Raw genomic sequence first — 24,808 nt, forward strand, 5'->3', positions numbered from 1 at the left:
GGTCCTCACTCACCTGCATAACACAGTCGCTCTTCTTTTGGATAATTTTCCAATAGCAATCTCTGGTCGGGAGCCAAAGTCCGTCAAGCTCTGGATCAATGTGGTGCCAATCACTTCATCAAAGCCAAAAAGCATTCAACACTGCCTGAAGTGTAGTTCAACAGTATCTGATCAATTCAGTTGACAAAAGGTGACGACCCAGGCTAAGGAGGAGGTGTTAAGACAAAGGGATTTTTAACAGCTACACTCATCGAATAGATGAAGGGCATGCTTTTTCATTGACTGAGAACTCCCGAAGATGTCATTATGAAGCTCAAGCTGGAGATCTGAGATCTATTAATTAAGATTCCATCAGGAAGAAGAAGACGTATTGGGAGGTCGAGGGGGAGGTGAAAATACGTTTCTCAAGGTGAAGGAATACTGAATTCATAAAATTTCTCAGTAACAAACTTTCCAAACTCGTACTGTAGGCCTAGTTTTCCAATGGTGACGGTTTTAAAGACATGGAGATATCTCAAGGTCAATAGACCCCAAAGCTTGTTTTACCACTCATAGCAATCCAAGTTCTACAGTACCAGTCAAAGGTTTGAACACACCTACTCATTCAAGGGTTTTTATTGATTTGTACTATTTTCTACATTGTAGAATAATAGCGAAGACATCAAAACTATGAAATAACACATATGGAATCATGTAGTAACCACAAAAGTGTTCAACAAATCAAAATATATTTTATATTTGAGATACTTCAAAGTAGCCACCCTTTGCCTTGATGACAGCTTTGCACACTCTTGGCATTCTCTTAACCAGCTTCATGAGGTGGTCACCTGGAATGCATTTCTATTAACAGCTGTGCCTTGTTAAAAGTTCATTTGTGGAATTTATTTCCTTCTTAATGCGTTTGAGCCAATCAGTTGTGTTGTGACATGGTTGGGGTGGTATACATAAGATAGCCCTATTTGGTAAAAGACCAAGTCCATATTATGGCAAGAACAGTTCAAATAAGAAAAGAGAAATGACAGTCCATCAGTACTTTAAGACGAGAAGGTCAGTCAATACGGAGAATTTCAAGAACTTTGAAAGTTTCTTCAAGTGCAGTTGCATAAACCATCAAGCACTATGATGAAACTGGCTCTCATGAAGACCTCCACATGAAAGGAAGACCCAGAGTTACCTTTGCAGAGGATAAGTTCATTAGAGTTACCATCCTCAGAAATTGCAGCCCAAATAAATGCTTCACAGTGTTCCAGTAACAGACACATCTCAACCTCAACTGTTCAGAGGAGACTGTGTAAATCAGGCCTTCATGGTCGAATTGCTGCAAATAAGTCTAAATTTAAGATTTTTGGTCCCAACCGCCGTGTTTTTGTGAGACGCAGAGTAGGTGAACGGATGATCTCCGCATCTATGGTTCCCACCATGAAGCATGGAGGATGAAGTGTGATTATGTGGGGGTGCTTTGCTGGTGACACTGTCAGTGATTTATTTAAAATTCAAGGCACATTTAACCAGCATGACTACCACAGCATTCTGCAGCGATATGCCATCCCATCTGGTTTGCACTTAGTGGGACTATCATTGGTTTTTCAACAGGACAATGACACAACACACCTCCAGGCTGTGTAAGGGCTACTTGACCAAGAAGGAGAGCAATGGAGTGCTGCATCAGATGACCTGGCCTCCACATTCACCCTACCTCAAATTTAGATAATTTGGGATGATTTGGACCGCAGAGCGAAGGAAAAGCAGCCAACACGTGTTCAGCATATGTGGGAACTCCTTCAAGACTGTTGGAAAAGCATTCTTCATGAAGCTGGTTGAGAGAATGCCAAGAGTGTGCAAAGCTGCCATCAAGGCATTTTTTATTTTTTTATTTAATTTTTTTATTTCACCTTTATTTAACCAGGTAGGCTAGTTGAGAACAAGTTCTCATTTGCAACTGCGACCTGGCCAAGATAAAGCATAGCAGTGTGAACAGATAACACAGAGTTACACATGGAGTAAACAATTAACAAGTCAATAACACAGTAGAAAAAAAAATGGGCAGTCTATATACAATGTGTGCAAAAGGCATGAGGAGGTAGGCGAATAATACAATTGGTGGCTACTTTGAAGAATCTCAAATATAAAATACATTTTGATTTGTTTATCACTTATTTGGTAACTACATGATTCCATATGTGTTATTTCATAGTTTTGATGTATTCACTATTATTCTACAATGTTAAAAATAGTACAAATAAAGAAAAACCCTTGAATGATTAGGTGTGTCCAAACTTTTGACTGGTACTGTATATCGACAGTAATGACAGGGAGATGTCACCTCCCCTGCTTAATGCTAGTGTGATTGACAGAAGAAGCACTTTAACAGTGAATAGACATTTATAACAGGTGTGAGTGACTGGGTGTATGTCGTCAGCATAATGAGTAGGCCTTCGTAGAGGGAGCACCCAGAGCCTCAGGAGCAGCAGGTCTGATTCCTAGATTGTGGATTAATCAGAACTAAATGTGCCGAGCCACACCCGGCCACGACCCCTGCAGCTGACCCCCTCCGAGCCTAATGAGGTCACTTCTGTTGGCCCGCTGGAGGCGCCTGGCGTGGGATAGGCTACCTTCATCCTCCACGCTGCGTCCTGTGACATCTCCATAATAGATGGCTTCCAGACGATGGCAGGAAATTAACTAATCCACCAGGACCCAGGCGGGCAAGCAGCAGGCAACCTTGACTTGCCTGCAACACAGGAGAGAGAGGAGCGGCAGGCCGTACGCCTGTCTCATTGTCTCACTGTCTGCACAGCACAGTTTGGTACCGGTGAATGATTATTAATGTACAATACGGGTGCCATGATAATATTATTGTGATGGATAGCAGGGAAAGGGTAGATTTATGCTGTTGTGTGCTGGCGGAATTAATGGCAAATTGTCAATCAGGCAGTCTGTGCTGATGTCACTGCTATTGGTTGGCAGGGTTTATCAAAATTGTTAAAGCGAGACAATTGTCCGTCTGCCTCAGGGCACAATGGAGATTTGAACGAGGATGGGTAGGATTAGACGTAGGATTCTCTTGTCCTTCGCTTGTAAACAACTTTACATGTAATGACGTTGGCCATCCATGTGTAAAAATGGCCAAAATATGTCAACTGCAAATTACAGCTAAAAGATGCATACCGAGACCAATAGTCAATCATTGCTATAAGTGTAAAAATTTTCTAGATATTGTATGTATTTCCCCCTCTTTTACTATGAAGTGACTGTGACTGGCTTGGCCAATCTAAATTGATGTGCAATTCTACATGAGCAGTTAATTCATGGCCAGATGGCCGGGTTGGGTAGGTTTCTTTCTAAATGTAATCCTTGCAGTTACTTATCCAAAATTGTAATCAGTAAGGTAATATGATTGGTTTCCATTACTTTTGGATTACTTCCCCCTTAAGAGGCATTAGAAGAAGACAAAAGGATCCATCAAACGCATTTGTGAACCCAACTGTGGTTAGTGACGACTATGATTTCCCATTGTAGCCAATTCAGTTGTAGAAATTCCATTACCGATTTTCAGAATTTTGCATTTTAGTCACTTAATAATTTATTAACAAAATTGATATCAGTAAACACACTATCACTAATTGATAGGTATACCTTTACTTGTTACTTCTGTGAACTTTAATTATCCTTCCAGAAATGAGAAAATATCTTAAATATGTGGGTTTTTGGTAACGGAATTACAAGGCAATGTTTCTTAAACTTACAGAAGGCAGAAAAACTTCTCCAAAACGAAATATAAGTGTTGATAAAAGTTGTCAGTGGTCTTCAACATTATTGTGTTTTGATGTATTTCTAATATATGTATATATATATATATTTATTCTTTTACCCCTTTTTCTCCCCAAATTCATGGCATCCAATTAGTAGTTACAGTCTTGTCCCATCGCTGCAACTCCTGTACGGACTTGGGAGAGGCGAAGGTCGAGAGCCTCCAAAACACAACCCAGCCAAGCCGCCCACTTAACCCAGACGTACTAATGTATCTGAGTAAACACTGTACACCTGTGACCATGTCAGCATGCATTGTGCCCGCCACAGGAGTTGCTAATGTGCAATGGGACAAGAACATCAATGCCAGCCAGACCGTCCCCCAACCCGGATGATGCTGGGCCAATTGTGCGCCGCCCCAAGGGTCTCCTATGTCGCGGCCGGCTATTACAGAACCTGGACTCGAACCAAGATCTCTAGTGCCCTAGACCACTGAACCGTTTGCGAGGCCCTTATTTCTAATACCTTTAAGACGTTTTCAAGTAGATGTTTTCTAAGGCCCCTTTTCCATCAGAAATCAAAGCCTTTGCTTATTCCTAATTTGTAGGCTGGAAATCTCTGAAATATAGATTTTTTTGCTTTAATTTGACACTAAATTTGACATGCTCCATGAATTTCACATGTTGTTGGGTCCTATTTTTGTTAGTAACATAACTGATTACATTTATGTTTTTTAAAATCAGATTGCTTGTAATCAGTTACTCCCCAACCCTGACAGATGGTAACACCTTTTATTTGACCTAAAGTAACACTAAAGTAATTTACTGTAATTAGGGATTTTTTTGTATGACTGGGATTTACACTCAAACATTGTATATTTTGCCTAATAACCAATCGCTAAAACACAGGTGTTGCTCATTAAAGATCCATCTAATTGCTCATGGCTTTCACAAAGTAAACATTTACATTATGCTACAATTAATAACATGCAAAGTTGGGCTGGATGAAATGCCCAAAATATATAATTTAAGGCATCTCTTATTTAATGGGTTGTAACGGCAGTGAAGCAAAAATAATCACTTCAGTGCACCACTGCTGGGGGACAACTCTCCCACTCACTCATTCACACTCATTCATTGGGGTGGCCAAGATCGAGTCCTCTGGCTGACAAGGTAAAAATCTGTTGTTCTGCCCCTGAACACGGCAGTTAGCCCACTGTTCCTAGGCTGTCATTGAACATAAGAATTTGTTCGATACTGACTTGCTTAAATAAAGATAAAAAAATACATATCTTGTTGCTGAGTGAACTCTTATTTGTTCATGGTGTTCCTCAGACATGAAGTTGTAGTTTAAGATTGTTACTCTCTACAGGTGAATAAAACTACAGATGCATTTGAGGTCTATGTTTTCCAGGGATATTGCCTATCCCACTATATTGGTAGAATGCTAAACAGCCAGTTAAAAACAAGAATGTTATAACTTTACAACCGAGAGCCTGTAGCTGTTGTAATAGATGGCTTCTACCACAGCGTATTAGCCCCCTCCTTTAATTGGAGTGGAAGTGGTTGTGGGAAACACATCAAACGTGGTTGTGTGTGTGTGTTTGTGTGTGTGTGCACACATGTGGAGGAAGGCCTATTTAGAGATGCACTGAGCCCACAGGAACACAACACTGTACAGGTGGAGCACCTCAGGAGGCTCCCCCCTCACACAGGCAGCCTTTGAAGATGCTTTTGGAGTAAAGTCTGAATAGGTATTACGAATGGGAATGTATGTACACAGTGCAGGCATGAATACTCATACTGAAACACTGCTGCATACACAGAAAGTGTGATTTGCATTACAAATTGATGTCCAGTCAGATGTATGCACCCAGTACATGTATTGAGGCACAGTGACGTGCACAAAAGCAGGATAATCCTAGGTTTTGTCCTTGAATGAAAGATGAAAGTTTTACACGCTTCAGTTCATACTCTGTGTCCCCTCTCCCTCTCCCTCTCCTCTCTCCCTTCTTCCTCTGGTGACAGATACGGACAGATGGTGGCGATCCAGAGCGCTCTGCTTTTCCATTTCATCCCGGGTGAATCCGTGGGTTAATAAGCGGTGGCGAATCGATAATCCAATCGAAGGTGGTCAAGTAAAACAAGATCTGCTCCAGTTGGGATGCAGCTGAGGTGATTGAATGTGACATGTTTTATTACCAGCCTTTATTACCACTGCTTCTGAGCTCAGGACGAATTAGGGGCTCTCACCCTGGACCCCTTTGGGACAGACACTATCTCTAATGCTGATGAGCTGGCATTGACCTGCATCCCTAATGAGGGGCCCATCCTGGTGCTCTCTGGCCCTCAGGTCGCCAACCTTTTAACGGAGGAGGCCCAGTCCAGGAAGCAAAGCCTCAGGCTCAGCCAGGTCAGAGAAGATGGTGCTGGAGGAAGGAGAGAGGAGAGAGGAGCTAAGGTTATCTCTCTGTCACAGGGCAAATCGTCTTTCTTTTTGTGTGTGAAAAGTTATATGGCACAGAAACACCTGAAAGTAATACAACTTTTTCTCATGACAATGTACCTTTCACATTATACCTCTCTCATAACTGAATAACAGAATTGTCATGCAACTCTAGTTTCCCTTGAAGCACTGTAAGAAAAAACAGAAGATCAATATCAGAGTTTATAGTAAAGGTATGATTATTCTACAGATCAAGTCTTTGAAATGGGAGTGTTGTTGCTCCAAAACATTTTTTGGTATCTTCCTCATTTACAGTTTTTCTCAGTCGCTTTGGTGCATTTTTCACATCATCCCTAACATGTGCAAAATAATAAGTGCATTTCTCAGAACAATTTGTACAAACTGCAATATACAATAGATATGTTTCTAAAGCTAGTCAGTCACTACAAATCCTTAGTACATCTCTCAAAAGTAAATATTCATGCCAATGATCATGTCAGTGTCATCAGAATGATAAGTCATTGAGTCATTGTTCACGAACAAGGTCGTCAAAATGTTTAGGAATGTTGTCAATGTAACTGTGTACTTTGACAGTATTACCGGATATAAACTTAGGCTACAGTTTGGATGACAGTTACTGTATTGAAAATGCACAAGGCTGCACTTCTATGGCATTTATCAATTTCAACAGTACTATTTACATATTACTGTATGTGGGTTATTGATTGAAAGAGACTGGACAACCCAAGGGGCACAAAGGAAAAAAAACTAAATTAGAAAGAAACACAGGAAACCACCCCTAAGGCACAACTTTGCCCGCAGCACTGTTGTGCTGTCTCTACACATCCAGACGTTCCTGTCTGTCGGCCCACATATTCTCATCCACATCACACCGGATATTTTCCCTTCCAATGCAACGTGGAAAGAATCTTTTGGAATGCCTTATCCATCCTCTGCAGGCGTCTACTGTGATATCCTCACATGCTGCATCCATTGCAGCCAGCAGGGTCATCTGTGTGTGTGGCTGACGACCGTACACCTTCCACCTCCATGCTGAAAATAACTCCTCAATTGGGTTAAGGAATGGTGAATAAGGTGGGAGGAATTCTATGAACATCCTCGGGTGGGTCACACACCATTGCCTTATGATGTTTGATCGATGGAAACTCACATTATCACAAATGACCACATACTTTGGCAAATCCTCTCTAAACAGACCCCTCTCATCATCAGGGATGAGAGCCCTGTAGAGAGTCTCTAAAAAGTTGAGTAGATGCTGGGTGTTGTATGGCCCTATAAGGGGGATATGGGTTAGGACACCATGCTCCGAAATAGCAGCACACATGGTGATATTTCCTCCCCGTTGGCCTGGCAAATCCACAGTAGCTCTGTGACCGATGATATTCCGACCCAGCCTTCTGCATTTGGTCAGGTTGAAGCCAGCCTCATCCACGTATACAAAGTTGTGAGAGGGTTCACTTGATTCCAACTCCATTATACGCTATATCCCAGAACACACAGTTGAATTTGTTTTGGTAAGGAAGAGTGACATAGAATGTACATATATTGCATGTTCCTTCCACAGCAATGGAAATGTGTGCAGTTTATGCTTACTGTACTATGTATCACTATAAAATGTTGCTGTAAAGTAGTTACATAGATATATGTTTTACCTGTACATACTGGTACCGTAGCTCCTTAACTCTGTCCTCATTCCTTTGGAATGGTACACGGTACAGCTGTTTCATACTCATCTGGTTTCTATGCAGCACCCTGTCGATGGTTGAGATGCTAACCGTATGGATGTTTTCAAAGACATCGTTGTCTTCTATAATGGTCCTTTGTATTTCCCTGAGTGTCATGGCATTGTTTGCTCGGACCATGGTGCAAATAGCCTCCTCCTGTTGAGGTGTGAAAAGGCGTCCTCTGCCACCGGTTTGAGGTAATCTTGCAGTCCTATGTGGGGAAAAATGCAGTGATGCATCGCACACTTTCACATAGACAAAAACTATGCGAACACACATTTTACTGTAAAACATACAGGTGGGTGCATGTAAGGTGCAGTATGTCTCTGTATAAAGTATATTTCTGTCTGCTGTGAAATACTACTGGACTACTGTAATATGAAGCATTGTAGGAAGTATACAGTATACTGCTTATATACAGTAACAGTGCACTGTACATTGGTGGACATACCTGTTCTCTCTTCGAAACATTTGAACTATTGAGGACACGGTTGATCTCACAATATTCAGCTGCTCCCTTCGACCCGCCTCAGCCATTGTAAGGCCATGATTGACAACATGGTCTACAATAGTGGCCCTTATGTCATCAGATATGCGCCTATGTCCTCTTCTGCCTCTTCCTCTGTTTTGCCTTCCACCACGCATCCTTGCTCCTCTTGGCTGTTGACCCTCTTCGTTTCCTGGTCCATCCATTATTGGAAAATTGCAACTCTGTGTTGTGGTCTGTCTATATATGCTTGCCAATTGATTCTTCATGAGATGCACATTTGAGCAATTTAGACAACTGGTTGATTGTTGGTTGAACTAACACTTTACATTCCTTCATGAGTAAGGGTCAATTTCACCTGCACGATTCATCAATTCACATTTTTGTACAAAAGGTCTAATAGAAATGTGTAAAACTATGCTTGACAGTTTATGACAAATAGTTCAACAATTTTGCATGTTATGGCTTATGCAAGGAACTAATGCCTAGATGTTTTGAGGGGTACGACTATTCAACAGAGAACCATCTACTATATTTTGATCAACATGACATGAGCAATTGATAATGTGGAAAAAAGCTGACACTTGTACATTATCAATTGCAATTTGTTCAAAGGAATAAAAAATTGCTTTAATGATGTGCACAAGTGACTAGATGATTTGGAATTTGTACAAGTAGTATCAAGAATTGCACTTTTAATCTAAGAAATGCACCAAAGCGACTGAGAAAAACTGTAATAGAGCTGTAATCTCTTCATAAGGAAATATTACAAACACCTCCCTGTACCTCGACAATAATACTCTGAACTGATAAGAGACAATGTTTAAAATAACATTACTCAATAATCAGACTAAGTGCTTAGCATTGCACCATTACTCAATTTCTCTGATGTGAAGAATACCAAAATCGAAAAATCTCATTAAAATAGGCCACCACCTGCATATTGGTGATGAATAGCACAAACCAGGGCTTATTTTATTACCCATAATGATGTTGTGCTTTTGCCAGGGGTAAGAGACTCAGGCAGACACACAAATGAGAGTAGAAACCAGAGAAACTTCCTGGGAAAGCACCGTCTGCACTTCAGTCTACCACGTGCCTGCTGCATCTGCTCGCCCACACTCCGGTGTGGTGCTGAGAGGGGCTGAGAGGGACTTGGCAAACAGTGGCATCTGTTGGGTTTCAGGCAGAAAAAGCTCTTTGGGTCCCCTGCTTTCGTGTGCTATGTTCCCTGATGTTTGGAGAAGCAAGGTGAGCTGTGTTTAATTAATGAGAAAGAAAGGCGATCAAGTTCTTGTGGGCTTTTTCTCACCACGTACAACAGCAGGGGGTTCCTGTCCAGGCTGCATCTGGAGCAAGGCAAACACAGTGACGGGAACTGAAGCTGAAGCTACAGAAGCTTTGTGTTTCTGTCATCTCTGGAGTCTTTCTCTCTCTTTTTCTCGGCATAATCCTGCCCGCTCTTCATGTACCATGTGTCACTTAAACCTCTTTGTTATGTCTGGTTGATTTGAAAGTGTTGATGAAAATCTTCCTGCCTGCCTTTCATCCTCAATTGTCAGGTGTGGGAGTGCTGCATGTAGTAGCTGTACTTTACAGACATATGGCTTTGATGAGAATGTAAACAACAACACATTAGCCATATGTCCATTCAACAGGTGCTGTTGACGTATTGGGAGGCTGTAATGTTATCAAACTGGTCACACACTGGTTTAATCAATGTTGTTTCCAAGTAATTTCCATGAAAGTGTTTGTCTTTGATCTTAGGCTGTGTTATTTGGGGGGATGGGACGTGTGTCCTGCCAGTGTCTCCTGCTGATGGGTAATGAGGTTCTGGAGGGGGGTTGGACAGTCCCACACTGTGCTCTGCTCAAACACTCTGTGACAGTTCCTCATATCTGGACCTTTTCTGGCCCTTTTAAAACCTATGTCCTCACTCAGCAGTGCCAAGGCGTGCAAGGTTTACCACAACCTTCCTTCTCTCTAGTTTGTTTGCTCTCTCTTTCTCATGTTTCTCTTGATTAACTCTTCCTGCCATCTTTGTTCTCTCTGCCTCTCGGTTTCTCTCTCTGTTTTTTTCTCTCTTTATCTCTTACCCACTCTCTCCCTCACTGAGCTAAAATCATGGGCTGCTCCTTGCCAATAAGGCTCCATCATCGTGTCCCCAGCAATTCCACAGTGACAGACCAACCTGACCGCAAGGCACTACAGAGGGTAGTGTGTACGGCCCAGTACATCACTGATGCACCAAGTCTGGAACCAACCGGACCCTGAACAGTTTCTTTGTTGTTGTTTTTTATTTTCAAATTTTTTACACCTTTTTTGTGGTATCCAATTGGTAGTTACAGTCTTGTCCCATCACTGCAACTCCCGCACGGACTCGGGAGAGGCGAAGGTCAAGAGCCGTGCGTCCTCTGAAACACAACCCAACCAAGCCGCACTGCTTCTTGACACACTGCCCGCTTAACCTGGAAGCCAGCCGCACTAATGTGATGGAGGAAACACCGTACACCTGACGACCGTGTCAAAGTACATTGTGCCTTAGACAACTGCGCCACTCGAGAGCCCCCCCCCCCTCCCCCGAACAGCGTCTACCCCCAAATCATAAGCCTGCTAAATAATTTGTTAAATAGTTAACAAAATACCTACCAGGACTATCTGCATTGACCCTTTTTGCACTAACCTTTTTGACTCATCACATACACTGCTGCTACTGTTTACTATCTGTCACTTTATTCTTAGTTATACTCTATGTACATACAGTATCTACTTCAATTACCTCATACCCCTGCACAACAACTCGGTACTGGTACCCCTGTATATAGCAAAGTTGTTGTTACTCATTGTGCATCTATTTTTACTTTTATTATTACGTGTTATACTTTTTTAATGTTTTTCTATTTTCTTTCTCTCTGTATTGTTGGAAGGGTCAATAAGTAAGCATTTCACTGTCAGTCCACACCTATTGTCTGCGAGGCATGTAATTAATACAATTGTATTTGATTTGATTTGAAAGACAGTCAGAGACAGACATGACAATACATGAAGCCTGGGCTGAAGTGACAAACAGGCCTGGCTATGCCACATGTATGAGGTAGGGGGATGATGGGAGAGAGGGGACCGCACATGGTTGCCAAGCCACTGACACTTTCCTGTCAACCACAGCCTTCTCTGGATTCATCAAATAACATTTCTGTGCATCACTGTCCCCTGACTCATTCCTGCTACAACTTTCTCTTGAGTTTTGTTTTGCCATCCACATTTTGGAGCTTGGAGGTGAATCCTATCCAGTGAGTGTTGGGACATAATTGATGTGGACCCTTATTTTGACTGGCGCGTACCAAACATGCGCGAGGTGAAATGCACGGACACAATCATCTCCCTACAAAGATTTAGTTGTTTGTACATAACAGTTAAAGCACTTCAACTGTATATATATATATATATACAGTTGAAGTCAGAAGTTTACATACACCTTAGCCGAATACATTTAAACTCAGTTTTTCACAATGCTAGAGTTAGGATATTCAACAATTTTTTATTCACCTGCAACCTGCGTTCAGAATGATTGTCAAGGTTAGGAAAATTGCTAAACCCTTTAACCTGCTTAAATGATTACCATCCCATAGCACTCACATTAGTAGCCATGAAGTGCTTTGAAAGGCTGGTCATGGCTCACATCAACAGCATCCTCCCGGACACCCTAGACTCACTCCAATTCGCATACCGCCCCAACGTGCCTCCTCCACGCACCAGGCCTCCTGTGGCAGCCCCACGCACCAGGCTGTCTCTCTGCCTCCTCCCTCCAGGTTCTCCTGTCTGTCCTGAGCTGCCAGAGCCGCCCGTCTGTCCTGAGCTGCCAGACCCGCCCGTCTGTCCTGAGCTGCCAGAGCCGCCCGTTTGTCCTGAGCCGCCAGAGCCGCCCGTCTGTCCTGAGCTGCCAGAGCCGCCCGTCAGTAAGGAGCTGCCAGAGCAGCCCGTCAGTCAGGAGCTGCCTGAGCCGCCCGTCAGTCAGGAGCTGCCAGAGCAGCCCGTCAGTCAGGAGCTGCCAGAGCCGCCCGTCAGTCAGGAGCTGCCTGAGCCGCCCGTCAGTCAGGAGCTGCCTGAGCCGCCCGTCATTCAGGAGCTGCCGCCCTTCACTCCGGTGCTGACGGAGTCTCCTGCCTGTCCTGCGCTGCCGTAGTCTCCCGTCTATTTGGGGCCCACTGTTAGGGTCCCCAGTACGAGGTCGGCGGCGAGGGTCGCTGCTCCCAAGGCGCCACTTAATTGGGCCAAGACTATGGTGGAGTGGGGTTCACGCCCCGCACCGCGGACAGACGCCCATCCAGACCCTCCCCTATAGGTTCAGGTTTTGGCGGACCTTAGTTCCTTTATTATGTCTTTGTGTTAGTTTGGTCAGGGCATGAGTTGGGGTGGGTAGTCTATGTTCTTTTTCCTATGTTGTATTTCTGTGTTTGGCCTGGTATGGTTCTCAATCAGAGGCAGCTGTCGATCGTTGTCTCTGATTGAGAATCATACTTTTGTTTTCCCCATTTTGGTTGTGGGTGATTGTTTTCTGTGTCTGTGTTTTCCACACAGAACTGTTTCGTTCGTTCTCCTAGTTATATTGTTTTTGTGTTCAGTGTTATTAAATATCAACATGGACACGTACCACGCTGCATATTTGTCCTCTTCTCCTTCACCAGACAAAAACCGTTACAGTAAGAGAGTTAAATCATCACCACTTTCAAAATGGTTATTTTAACACCAGTTCAGTGGGACTCATATGTTCACTGAAAATAGCATACATTTAACACTTTCAGATTTCATTTGTACACTATTGATTTTGCTGTGTTGATAAATTATAAATGTTTGAACAAAAGGTAGAATTGTTTACCTGCTTCAATGTCACTAAGGGTATTTTCACATATACAATAGTCCTCTTTAAAATAACTGATCTCAGTCCTCTTTAAGGTGAACTCTGGGGGTAAAACCCCCCTAAATAACTAAATTCCCTTTGTATTCACAATGCCCTTTCTTTTGAATGATGACTCAACTCTTTTGCCAGTTCACTTCACATATTTTGTGCGTTCACATTGCTATGTTTAGAAAGTAACCAAGATCTTTGTCCAACATTCACTCAATGCACTCTGGGTTTTTACAAAGTAGGACATTCCATCAGAACGTGACAACGGACAGCTATATATACTTACCCACATTTCGGAAGCTAATAGATTGCATTTAGTTAAAAGATGAGACGTGATAATTGTAATCAGAAGATAGTATTAACATGTACATATGATTGGTAACGGAATAAATAGCAGAAGAATTCAGATTAAACAATGTTCACATTGCCCTAAAATATTAGGAATTCAAGGGAACCATACTTTGACCACCTCTTGAGATGGTCGCAGTTCAGTTCGCTTTGGGGAATCTTTTGAGGGGTCTGGTTCCTTTGGAGAGTTTACACTGGACAACAAATTAAGCGAACTGCACTGAGTTCACGAAAATTGTCTTAAAGGGACCAAGTGTGAAATCACCCTAAGATATTGGAAAGTGTTCAGTAATTCTGGCTACTGCCAGAACAAAATGCAATGATGCTATACATCTCGTCAGGTGAAATAGTGCCTTCACCTCTTGAGATGGCACTATTAACACTGTTCAATACATCCATGCATCCTTCCACTACACCAAGCACATTCTCTGCTGCTTCTCAGCCTTTATAGAGCTTGAGTCAATGCCAACTTTATCCCATTGACAAATGCTGAGAAACTAATGACAGTTACCCTCAAGTATCTTGTTACCATGGAGCTAAGTTCTTTTTAAATAGCAGGTGCTATTTAATTTCAAATGTCTTTGTTATGCAAACGAGAACAAAAGCTTAAAACACTAATCCTGCATTGGAGACAGAAAATATATTTTAGACATAGGTGTGTCTTTGAGATTGCTGAATATTTGATACTGAAAGTGTATTATGATTCAGTGTAAGCTCTGCCCACACACAAATCCTGTGGTCCTCTGGAGCTACTGTGGGGTACCTAGTAGATTAGCAATGAAAGGCCGCTTTTAATGGGCAGAAATGGCCACCTGTGTCTTCCTAAATCTTCCCAAATCCTTCTTGGCTCCCACAGAAGAGCTCAGGCACAGCGATTTATTAAAGGCACCATGCAAACATTTTGGCCTGTTCTCATTTAAGACGCATGCCACTTTCTTAGTCTGTATGGATGGTACATAAAAATAGACATTTGATGGCACAGCACCGTGGGGATTCATTGTGCGTTTATGATTCAATCAATCTTTCAATCTATAGCACTGTTGTGTACCATTTTATTAACCTTAAAATAGAATATATTTCCTAATCATACACAATATTTAAAATATGACTATACTTATTTAAAGAATAGTAATATGCTGCATACAATATTCAAACATAATGCATGACTATAAATAATCCATAGTCCATGGCTGGAGGATGACTGTGAGGTTGAAGAAGTCTGCTAGTCAGTCCACCCCACTGTGCTGGTCACCAGGTGAACTTGCCTTAACTGTGATGACCTACCACCACACTGACTCATGGCTCGGGGTCCCTGAGCATCTATGGTCTGTTTACACATCAGATGGACACTATTCTGCACACATAGAACAAGAATATGTACAGCACTTCCAATTCGCTCATTCTACCCCTCTCCTCTGCCCTGCAACTCTACCCCAGGTCATTGTTGCAATGGCAATTTGTACTCATGCAGTTGTCTTACCTGGTCAAATATGGGTTAGACAAATAAGACTTCCGCCCGGCCTATGATAGTATAATTTTACAACCCTTATTTTCAAGTGAATACAGCCTACTATCCTGCAGAAACCTAAGTACATGGTAATTTCGGATTCTGATAGTGACTCATTCAGATGACTTCCATGGTTTGCTGATGTTACCAGATGTTCTACTCATTTGTCACAAGTTAAATGACAGCCTTGTTTCTTCCCATCCCTCTAACTAACAATAGAGGGAAAACAAAAAGGCAAACTATAAAGCATTCTGTTTTTTCTAATGTTAGGAGCATTGATTGCATGCTATTGTAAGCCCCTGTGCTTAAAAAAGAAGTCCCAAGTCCAAGAGTAATTAATCCGCTGAGGCGTCTGAGTTTTAATGATCTTAGGACTTAATGAATTATGTCAACAATTTAATTAATGAAATGCCAATTCTATTGGTTCAGATGGATATGTTTAATTTCCAGTCTCGGTGGAAGGCAGTCGATTGCAGGTTGTGAAAGAGTACCTGAGGAATAATAATTTAGTCTGGGGCCGGGGAACCGTGGACAGCTCCACTCTCTACTTAAATTTCTCTCAGTTTCAGTTCCCCCCATTAATTAACCAATCAAAGTTTGCCAAACACAGTGAAAACAAGTGTAAATAGTTTATATTTGTCGATAAATGTATCTCACGGCAAATAGATGGAATCTAGAACGTGGACCGTGGTTAATGGCGCTCCTTTTAAATTAAGTAAATAGATCAACCACGTTGACAACCTCCCCAAGTCTGAAGACAGGAGCACCTCATCACGTTTCCAATTAAAACTCAAATATATTAGGTTACATTACTTTGCCTCAAGCCCAACACGGCAATTTCCAATACAATAACATCATCCGCAATAGCACATCAAATGAGAATGGCTGAACAAGCAATGAACAAATATACAGTATGTTGTCATATCATTTGTCAAGGGTTGATGATGTACTGTATATACCTTCCTATTAGTTTTTAGATACCGGTAGTTCATCAAGAAAAGTTCAACAATGACTCCATGATCATCTGTTTTGTACTCTCCTTTTAATATCAGATGTAATAAAGGTAATACTATCACTACATCCAAGTGTACAAGATAGTAATGCAGAACTATAAAAACAAGGTAGCTGCCCACTGGGCACAAACTGATGAGTTATTATATATGTTTGAATTATTTAACCTTTATTTAACTAGGCAAGTCAGTTAAGAACAAATTATTATTTACAATGACGGCCTACCAAAAGGCAAAAGGCCTCCTGCGGGGACGTTGGCTGGGATTAAAAATAAAATATAAATATAGGACAAAACACACATCACGACAAGAGAGATAACACAACACTACAACAAGAGAGACCTAAGACAACAACCTAGCAAGGCAGCAACACATGACAACACAGCATGGTAGCAACACAACATGACAACAACATGGTAGCAACACGACATGGTAGCAGCACAAAACATAGTACAAACATTATTGGGCACAGACAACAGCACAAAGGGAAAGAAGGTAGAGACAACAATACATCACGCGAAGCAGCCACAACTGTCAGTAAGAGTGTCCATGATTGAGTCTTTGAATTAAGAGATTGAGATAAAACTGTCCAGTTTGAGTGTTTGCTGCAGCTCGTACCATTCGTTAGCTGCAGTGAACTGAAAAGACGAGAACCCCAGGGATGTGTGTGCTTTGGTGACATTTAACAGAATGTGACTGGCAGAACGGGTGTTGTATGTGGAGGATGAGAGCTGCAGTAGATATCTCAGATAGGGGGGAGTGAGGCCTAAGAGGGTTTTATAAATAAGCATCAACCAGTGGGTCTTGCGACGGGTATACATAGATGACCAGTTTACAGAGGAGTATAGAGTGCAGTGATGTGATGTGTCCTATAAGGAGCATTGGTGGCAAATCTGATGGCTGAATGTTAAAGAACATCTAGCCGCTCGAGAGCGGACCTTGGTTAAATCAACGTTGTTTCAGCATAATTTGTCAACAAATTGTGATATGAAATCTATTTGGAAAATAACTTTTAATTGGTTTTGAGGGTTGTTTTGAAGGATGACATTTCAACCACAGGAGTATGTAATCATGGTAACCAAATTTCAACATAGACAAACCTTGTATACAATATGTTGAATTTGTACCCTTAAAACAACGACAGATCTTCAACGCTATATCCATTATCAGAAAAGAAACTGACTGGGCAGCACCTCCTACTGGAGAATGGATCTATCTACGGCTACCCTTTGGTATGCCATCCAGGGTTTTAACCAAGCCCAGTCGTGCTTAGCTTTATGCAAAAACAATATCTATATGTAACCGTACTAGAGCAATCCAATTAAGAATAATACACAGATTGCATATATCCCCAAATCGCAGACATGCTTTTAGCCCCACTTCCTCTTCCCCTCAGTGTCTTAAATGCAAAACTGATACAGGCACCCTAACACATTGTTTATGGTCATGTACCAAAATACAAAGATACTGGTCTGGTGTCATGCAAGAAATTGAAAAGATCCTAGGGGTTGATCTAGAATTGGACCCAGTTTCTTTGCTGTTAGGTGTCCCTAGTAGGCATGTTACTTCTGTCTGTAAAAGGAGGCTTTACAACATCCTTACCTTCGCAGCGAGGAAAAACATCCTTTTACAGTGGATTAGTGATAAGGTTCCTTCTATTAAAGACTGGCATAAGATACTATTTGAATGGGTGCCTCTGGAATATCTGACATGTACATTGCATTCTAAAACAGACCAGTTCTACAAAGTATGGGAACCTTATCTAAATTACCTAGAACCTGAGGTATCAGCTATTATGCTGCAAGGATTCTCTTAGAATGGCGGGGATCTACGTCATTTCCGGTCACAACTTGCAGGCTTGTTTTCGAGTTGCTGTGCGTTTTGTTGCCAACCTATTTTGCTACCTGACAACAATCTTTTTAACCTTAGATGTTTTAAGATCCTCACATACTATGAACTTACTAATACTTTTCAATGTATAACAGGCTATGAATATGTCCTTTAACCTGTCACACTCTCCCCGACAAAATAAATGTTGTCCCAACATTACCAACATTGTCTTCTTCAACAGTTCGTATCTTCTGTAAGATAGTACTTGAGCAGAGGTCAAGGGTCACAGTTCAAATATAACTAACAAGTTATATTCACAGTCCATATCTGTTGACCAGCTATATAACATAAGCAGTATTTCTCATACTATTGATCAACAGTCCATCAATTTTAATGATCTATATGCATAGTCTGTAAATTGTCTCTTTTGACAGTCTGTGAAATCTGACAGTAGTCCATGGTCAAACATGTCAACTCTGTAGCCTCATGTTTGCTGAAGCCCATACATGTAAGGTGACTGAAAGTAACATTGCTGTAGTGATGGCAGCCATGGAACCAGTCCTGGTGCAGAGTAGACAGGGAACAACTGTGGCTGTGGCTGTATACTGTAGCAGGAAGGGATACCAAGCTGATCATAGGTGATACGTCTTGGAGGGTGTCTCTCTCTTTGTGGCAGCTGGTAGGCTGGTTCCTCAGGTTCAGAAGCATCAGTATATGAAGGAAAGGCACTTGATGGACGATCATCAGGCAAATTTTCAGCAGGCAAGTTACTCTCCTCAGCAGGCAGGTCTTTAACTGTTGTTGTCTCCTCCAGCCGCTTTTCAACAAGAGGCTGTGCTGGTAGCGTATCAGGGACTGGCACTGCAACTGTCCGTTTCACTGTTGGGGGCCTGTGTTCCCACTCTCTCGCTGGTTCAGCATTCCTCTCCTCAGGTACTGTAGGAGATGTGGGAACCTGTAGCGGCTCATGATGAAGGTCATATTCATCCCCACTGTCTTCATCAGAATCTAGAGTCTGTGATGCAGGCTGGTGTCTCCTCGTTTTCTGACTTTTGTCCACTTTGGTCATTTCTGGTTGTGTCTCAAAAGGTAAGTGGTCACAGGACATGAGCAGATTTCTGTGCAGGACCCTGGAGCGTCCCCTACCCTTTTCTGGTCTCAATTCATAAATCGGCAGGTCTGAACCCATTTGTCTCACCACTGTGTGAATTGTATCTTCCCAATAGTTACGGAGTTTTCCTGGTCCTCCTCTTGGTGTCAGGTTTTTAATCAGAACTCGCTCGCCAGGCTGTAGCACTGAACTCCTAACTTTAGTGTCATAGTACTTCTTACTTCTTTCAGCGGCTTTCTGAGCATTTTCATTTGCAATGGCGTATGCTTCTTCCATCCCTCGTTTCCAGTTCTCCACGTATTCTCGCTGGTTACTGGAACCTGCCTCTGTGCACAATCCAAAGAGCATATCAACTGGAAGCCTGGGTGATCTCCCAAACAGAAGATAAAATGGTGAATAGCCAGTCACTTCGCAACGGGTGCAGTTATAGGCATAAACCAGTTTGTTCAGAGACTCCTTCCAGTTTGACTTTTGTGTCTCGGTTAGTGTCTTTAACATTTGCAACAATGTTCTGTTCATGCGTTCCGCTTGACCATTTCCCATCGGGTGATATGGTGTTGTCCTGGACCCCGCCATGCCACTGAGTTTCTTTAACTGATGGAACAACTGATTTTCAAATTCTCCCCCTTGGTCATGGTGGATGCGGGACGGGAACCCAAACTTCTGGGCAAAATCATTGAAGATGAGATTTGCAGCAGTTTTACCTGACTTTGATGTGGTGGCGTAGGCTTGAGTGAAACGTGTAAAATGATCAACAATCACGAGGATGTACTCATATCCCCCTTTGCATCTGTCGAGATGAAGGAAGTCTATACATACCAGTTCAAATGGCTGTGTTGTCACAATGTTTGTCAGAGGAGCTCTTGTTGCATGGGCTGGCTTTTTCTGCTTGACACAGCTACAAGTTTTAGTCACATAGTGCTCGATGTCAGATTGCATATATGGCCAGAAGAAGCGGTCACGTACTAGTGATACAGTGCGGTCAGTACCTTGGTGTCCCATGTTATTGTGCAACTCTTCCATCACTTTACCTTTGTACTGCTCTGGTAGAACTAACTGCTTGCGGGCTGTAGTGATTCTGTACAAAATGCCATCACTGTCTATTGTCAATTTGTCCCATTCTCTGAATAGGCATTTTGTCTTTGGACTGAATTTCTTTTGCTCTTTAACTGGCGGTTTGGAACCCGACAGTTTGAAATTGAGCACAGGACGGATGACTGGATCAGATTCTTGTGCTTCTCTAATCCCATCGTTTGGGATTGAGCTGGTTGTTGCAGTGGTTGTCTCACCTTCAGCTGATACTGACATAGATGCAGCTGAAAATGACCAAGGTACAACAGCCTCTTTCTGTACCTCAACTGCTTGTATCGTGGCGGCGATGGTGTCTGGTGGAAGCTCCTCAGAACATTCTCTCATCAGTGACTCTACATCCAGTGGCATCCTTGACAAAGCATCTGCATCGCCGTTCTCTCTGCCTGGCCTGTACTTTATTGTAAAGTGGAAATCAGCCAAGTCTGCAACCCACCTGGAAGTGGTTGCGTTCAGTTTTGCAGTAGACAGAATGTAGCAGAGCGGGTTGTTATCGCTGTATACAGTGAAGGTCGGAGCATAGTACAAATAGTCATGGAACTTATCAGTGATTGCCCATTTTAGAGCTAGAAATTCTAGCTTGCTCGAGTGGTAGTGATAGTTCTTCTCAGCTGCTGTTAAGGTTCGAGAGCCATAAGCAATGACCCTAAGCTTCCCCTCTTGCTTTTGATAAAGAACTGCTCCCAAGCCTTGGTGTGACGCATCAGTGTGTACAACAAATGGCTGAGTGAAATCAGGGAAGCCTAAAACTGGTGGGTGAAGCAAACACTCAATCAGCTGTTCAAGTGCCTGTTGATGCTGGTCAGTCCACAGGATTGGCTTGTTTGAGGGCACCACATGACTTACTTTCTTTGTTTTTGTTTTCCGTGGGTGGTCAGGTAATTTCTCTGAATCTGCTTTCAGGAGGTCATACAGGCAGCTGGCACTCCTAGAAAAGTCTTTGATGTACTGTCTGTAGTAAGTGAGTAAACCAAGCATTTTTCTGAGCTGGCCCACAGTCTCTGGTCTGATTTCTTTCAATGCTCTTACTGCTTCAAAATCGGCTGGGTCAACTCGGCTGCCCTCTGCAGACACTATTCTGCCCAAATAACGGACCTGGGGTTTAAAGAGATCACACTTACTTGGTTTGAGTTTAATGCCATACTCTCTGAGACGCTGCAAAACTTTTCGCACATCATTCACATGGTTGTCGAATGTTTTACTGAAAACTAGCGTGTCGTCCAGATAAGGAATGCAGATGTTATCCCGGAGCCCTTCCAAACACTCCTCCATACACCGCTGAAAAGCTGCAGGAGCGTTCATGAGGCCGAATGGCATACGTATCCACTCATAGAGTCCCCACGGTGTCACAAATGCTGTCAGTGGTCTGCTTTCTTCAGAGATGAACCCCTGGTGATACGCTTTCCCCTGATCTAAGAGGGAGAACCAGGAATTACCACCTAAACTGTCCATGATGTCTTGGACCCGAGGGATGGGCTGGCGGTCGGGATGTGTCTTTCTGTTCAGGTCTCTGTAATCTATACACAACCGGAGGGTCCCGTCCTTCTTACGAATGCACACGACAGGTGAGGAATATGAAGAGTTTGACTTCCTAACCCAGCCCTGGACTATGAGGTCATAAATGTAACCCTTCATCTCCTGATACAGTGGCCTGGGCACTGACATGTATGTGCGCTTTACTGGTTCAGAGTCCTTTAGGGAAATAGTCATTTTCAATCGTTCAATGCAGCCAATGTCATTGTCTGATCTGGAGAAGGAGTGACACTCTTCTCTAAGCATTTGCCTAACAACCTCTCTCTGTTCTTCGGTTAGGTGAGTTAAATCTACTGGTGGATCCCACTGTTCAGTAGCAGTACATGGGGTTCGAACGCTGGTGTGATTCACTGTGGCTGGGTGACAGTTTTTTCAAAGACTTGGGCAGGTAACACAGTCATAATGGTTTGTACTGTACCGATTATTGTGCGTCCTAGCAGGGCAATGTCGTGGTCAGTGGGGTTAGAGACATCAAGCAGGATAACTGGAAAAACACCTTTACTGACTCTGACTAGTGTGTCAAAGAACTCAAGGTCATCTGGCCACTGCGGGTTCAGGTCTGGCTGGAAAAGCATTGTCATGTCATCTTTGAAAGGCTGGGAAGCTACATGGCACTCAATCTGAATGCTACTGTGTTTTGGTACAGCAACCTTCTCTTTCTTGGTTTTCACTGCGTATTCATCTGTCTGTTCTGCGCTAACAGCCTGTATAAAAACTCTCACCTTGTTTCTTTTGAGGCTTGGGAAAGCTGTTTTTACTGTACTGTATCGTTTAGTCTTTTCGGTCATTGTCAGGATGTGCTCGATAACATTGAAACCTATGATGGGATGAGATAGGTGACAGCCTTTCATTACCAGCACTGGGATGATCAGTTCCTTTGTTTGGTCAGTTTCAGAGGCTAGCCGAAAAGTTGTTTCAATCCATCCCAGGTACGGCATTTCAGTCCCATTTGCTGCAGTCAACCTTAGATCATCAGGTGAGTCCAGGATTTCTGAAACATCTCTCAGCCTTGCGTTTGGGAGAGATTCCTCTTTCCATCGTTCATCAATGACCGATACCTGAGATCCTGTGTCCCATAGAGCTTGGAGGTGGTGGCGATTCAGGTGACACTCAATAAGGCACTGTCTGCCGACTAGCGAGGTGACCTTACGGGGGTGGCAACCTTGAGCTAGGGATGGTAAGGAGTGGGCATTTTCCTCTGTGCAGGAAAACCTTTCACTGGTAGAGTCACTTTTCAGGTGAGTGCATTTTTCCTTATGTTTAGTCCAATGTTGGTTTTGACATAATTTGGAACAGTACAGTGTCTCTTTACATGATGAACATTGTTTCAGGTTCTCAAATGACTCTTCTCTGGCACAATTTGCACATTTCTGGGACTTTTTGGTAGCTACGGTTAACACTCGTCCCTCAGCGGTAACCCGTTTCCGTTTAAAGGGGCCTCCCTTGATGGTCTGGCTCCCCGGATTTTACATCCAGCTTGAAAATGTTCTCCACTCCCACATCGGAAGCAGTGTGTGCAGCGTGCATCTGTTCTGGCCTGCTGGCAGACAAAACACCTCCTTGGAGCTTGAGCAGAGTGGTTGGTATACCGGTTAGGTGCATATTGATGCTGTGCAGGGTCAAGTGCTTGGGACCGACTGTAGTTGCTGTAATACTGCTTCTGGGAAACAGGTGGCTGGGGGTCCCTATCTGGCCTCCTAACTGGGGATGGGGCATAGGCACAAGGCTGTGACTGAAACATAGGCTGCTGTAATGTCTCCTTAATCTGAGCAATCTCTGCACTGAGACCTTTTAGAGAAGCTACACCTGTCTTAAATTCAGCTAACTCTGTTAACAGTTCTGCTGGTATCGTAGCTTTGGCTTCCTTCACAGGACACTTTGCAGATGGCATATCCTCTAACTGGACTACACTTACAGTTGTAGCAGGCTGTGGGGCATTAAACCGCTTTTTGTTTAGTCTTTCTCTCTCATTAGCACAAGCAATGTTAAGCTTCTCTAGCAAAACCTCATCTGATGTTTCGCTCTCTAGCAGGAGAGGCTGCATGTCTATCCTGATACTGTCACTCTGGAGACCCGTAAGGACTGTGTGAAAACACATGCTCTGGACTAGAGCAGGGTCATACTTAAGCCCTGATTCTGACTCCTGGGATGCAAACAGTACTTTTTGCCTCAAATCTAAAACGCGCATCAGGAAGCTTTGAGGGGTCTCCTTGCTATGCTGTGCTTCTGAAGCTAGCTGTTTGTAAAGCTCTGTTGCACTCTTCTCTTGGAAGTGGGAACGCAGGATACATCTAAGTGTGGGAAGAGTTAGCTGGGGTTTACCTTCCAAGTAGCTGCGTAGCTGTGAGCCTGGAGAAATAGCCCTGACTACTGCGTCTACTATTTCTACCTCAGGATATCCTCTGTTAAGTCCATTTTCAATCTGATGGGCAAGGCTGGAAAAAATCTGTTTTTCTTTTTGGCCCGGTTCACCTATCTGACCAGAAATTTTAAACTCTTTGCGCCAGTATGAGCTGGGCTGTGCATTGGGTGAGAGCGGCACGCTCCCCTGAAGATTGGCATGGTGTCGGGGCTGACGCAGAGAATCACTGACTTTGGCTGCAGTAATCTGCTCAGTTCCCGCCCCTTGTTGTGGGGTTACAGTTCTCAGTTCCTCTATTCTGTGATGTGTTCCGGCTGGTTCAATATCATGGTCAATTTGCCCTGTTTTGTTATCTATGCCACTGATCATCTCTGTCATTTCGTCTCTAAGTCGCAACAATTCCGACATGCCGCCATCTTCTAACTCTGCGACTTCCTCTCTTCCAAGGAACATCATAATGCGAGTCATTAATGATATGCGGGATTTATCTTTAACATCTCTCCTCTGTTCGCCTGATATTTCAAGGAAATCACATATCTCTAGTAATTTGTCTTTAGTCAGGGTGTGTAATTCTCCTACTACCTCTTCCTGTAGTTCTTCCAAGGCGCTTGTCATGTTGACAGAACAGGAGGAACTTTTACTGTGCAGGAGTTGACTCTGAATTAGATGGTCCTTACTGTCTCTG

The sequence above is a fragment of the Oncorhynchus nerka genome, linkage group LG10 (assembly GCF_034236695.1).
Source record: "Oncorhynchus nerka isolate Pitt River linkage group LG10, Oner_Uvic_2.0, whole genome shotgun sequence".
Classification (NCBI taxonomy): domain Eukaryota; kingdom Metazoa; phylum Chordata; class Actinopteri; order Salmoniformes; family Salmonidae; genus Oncorhynchus; species Oncorhynchus nerka.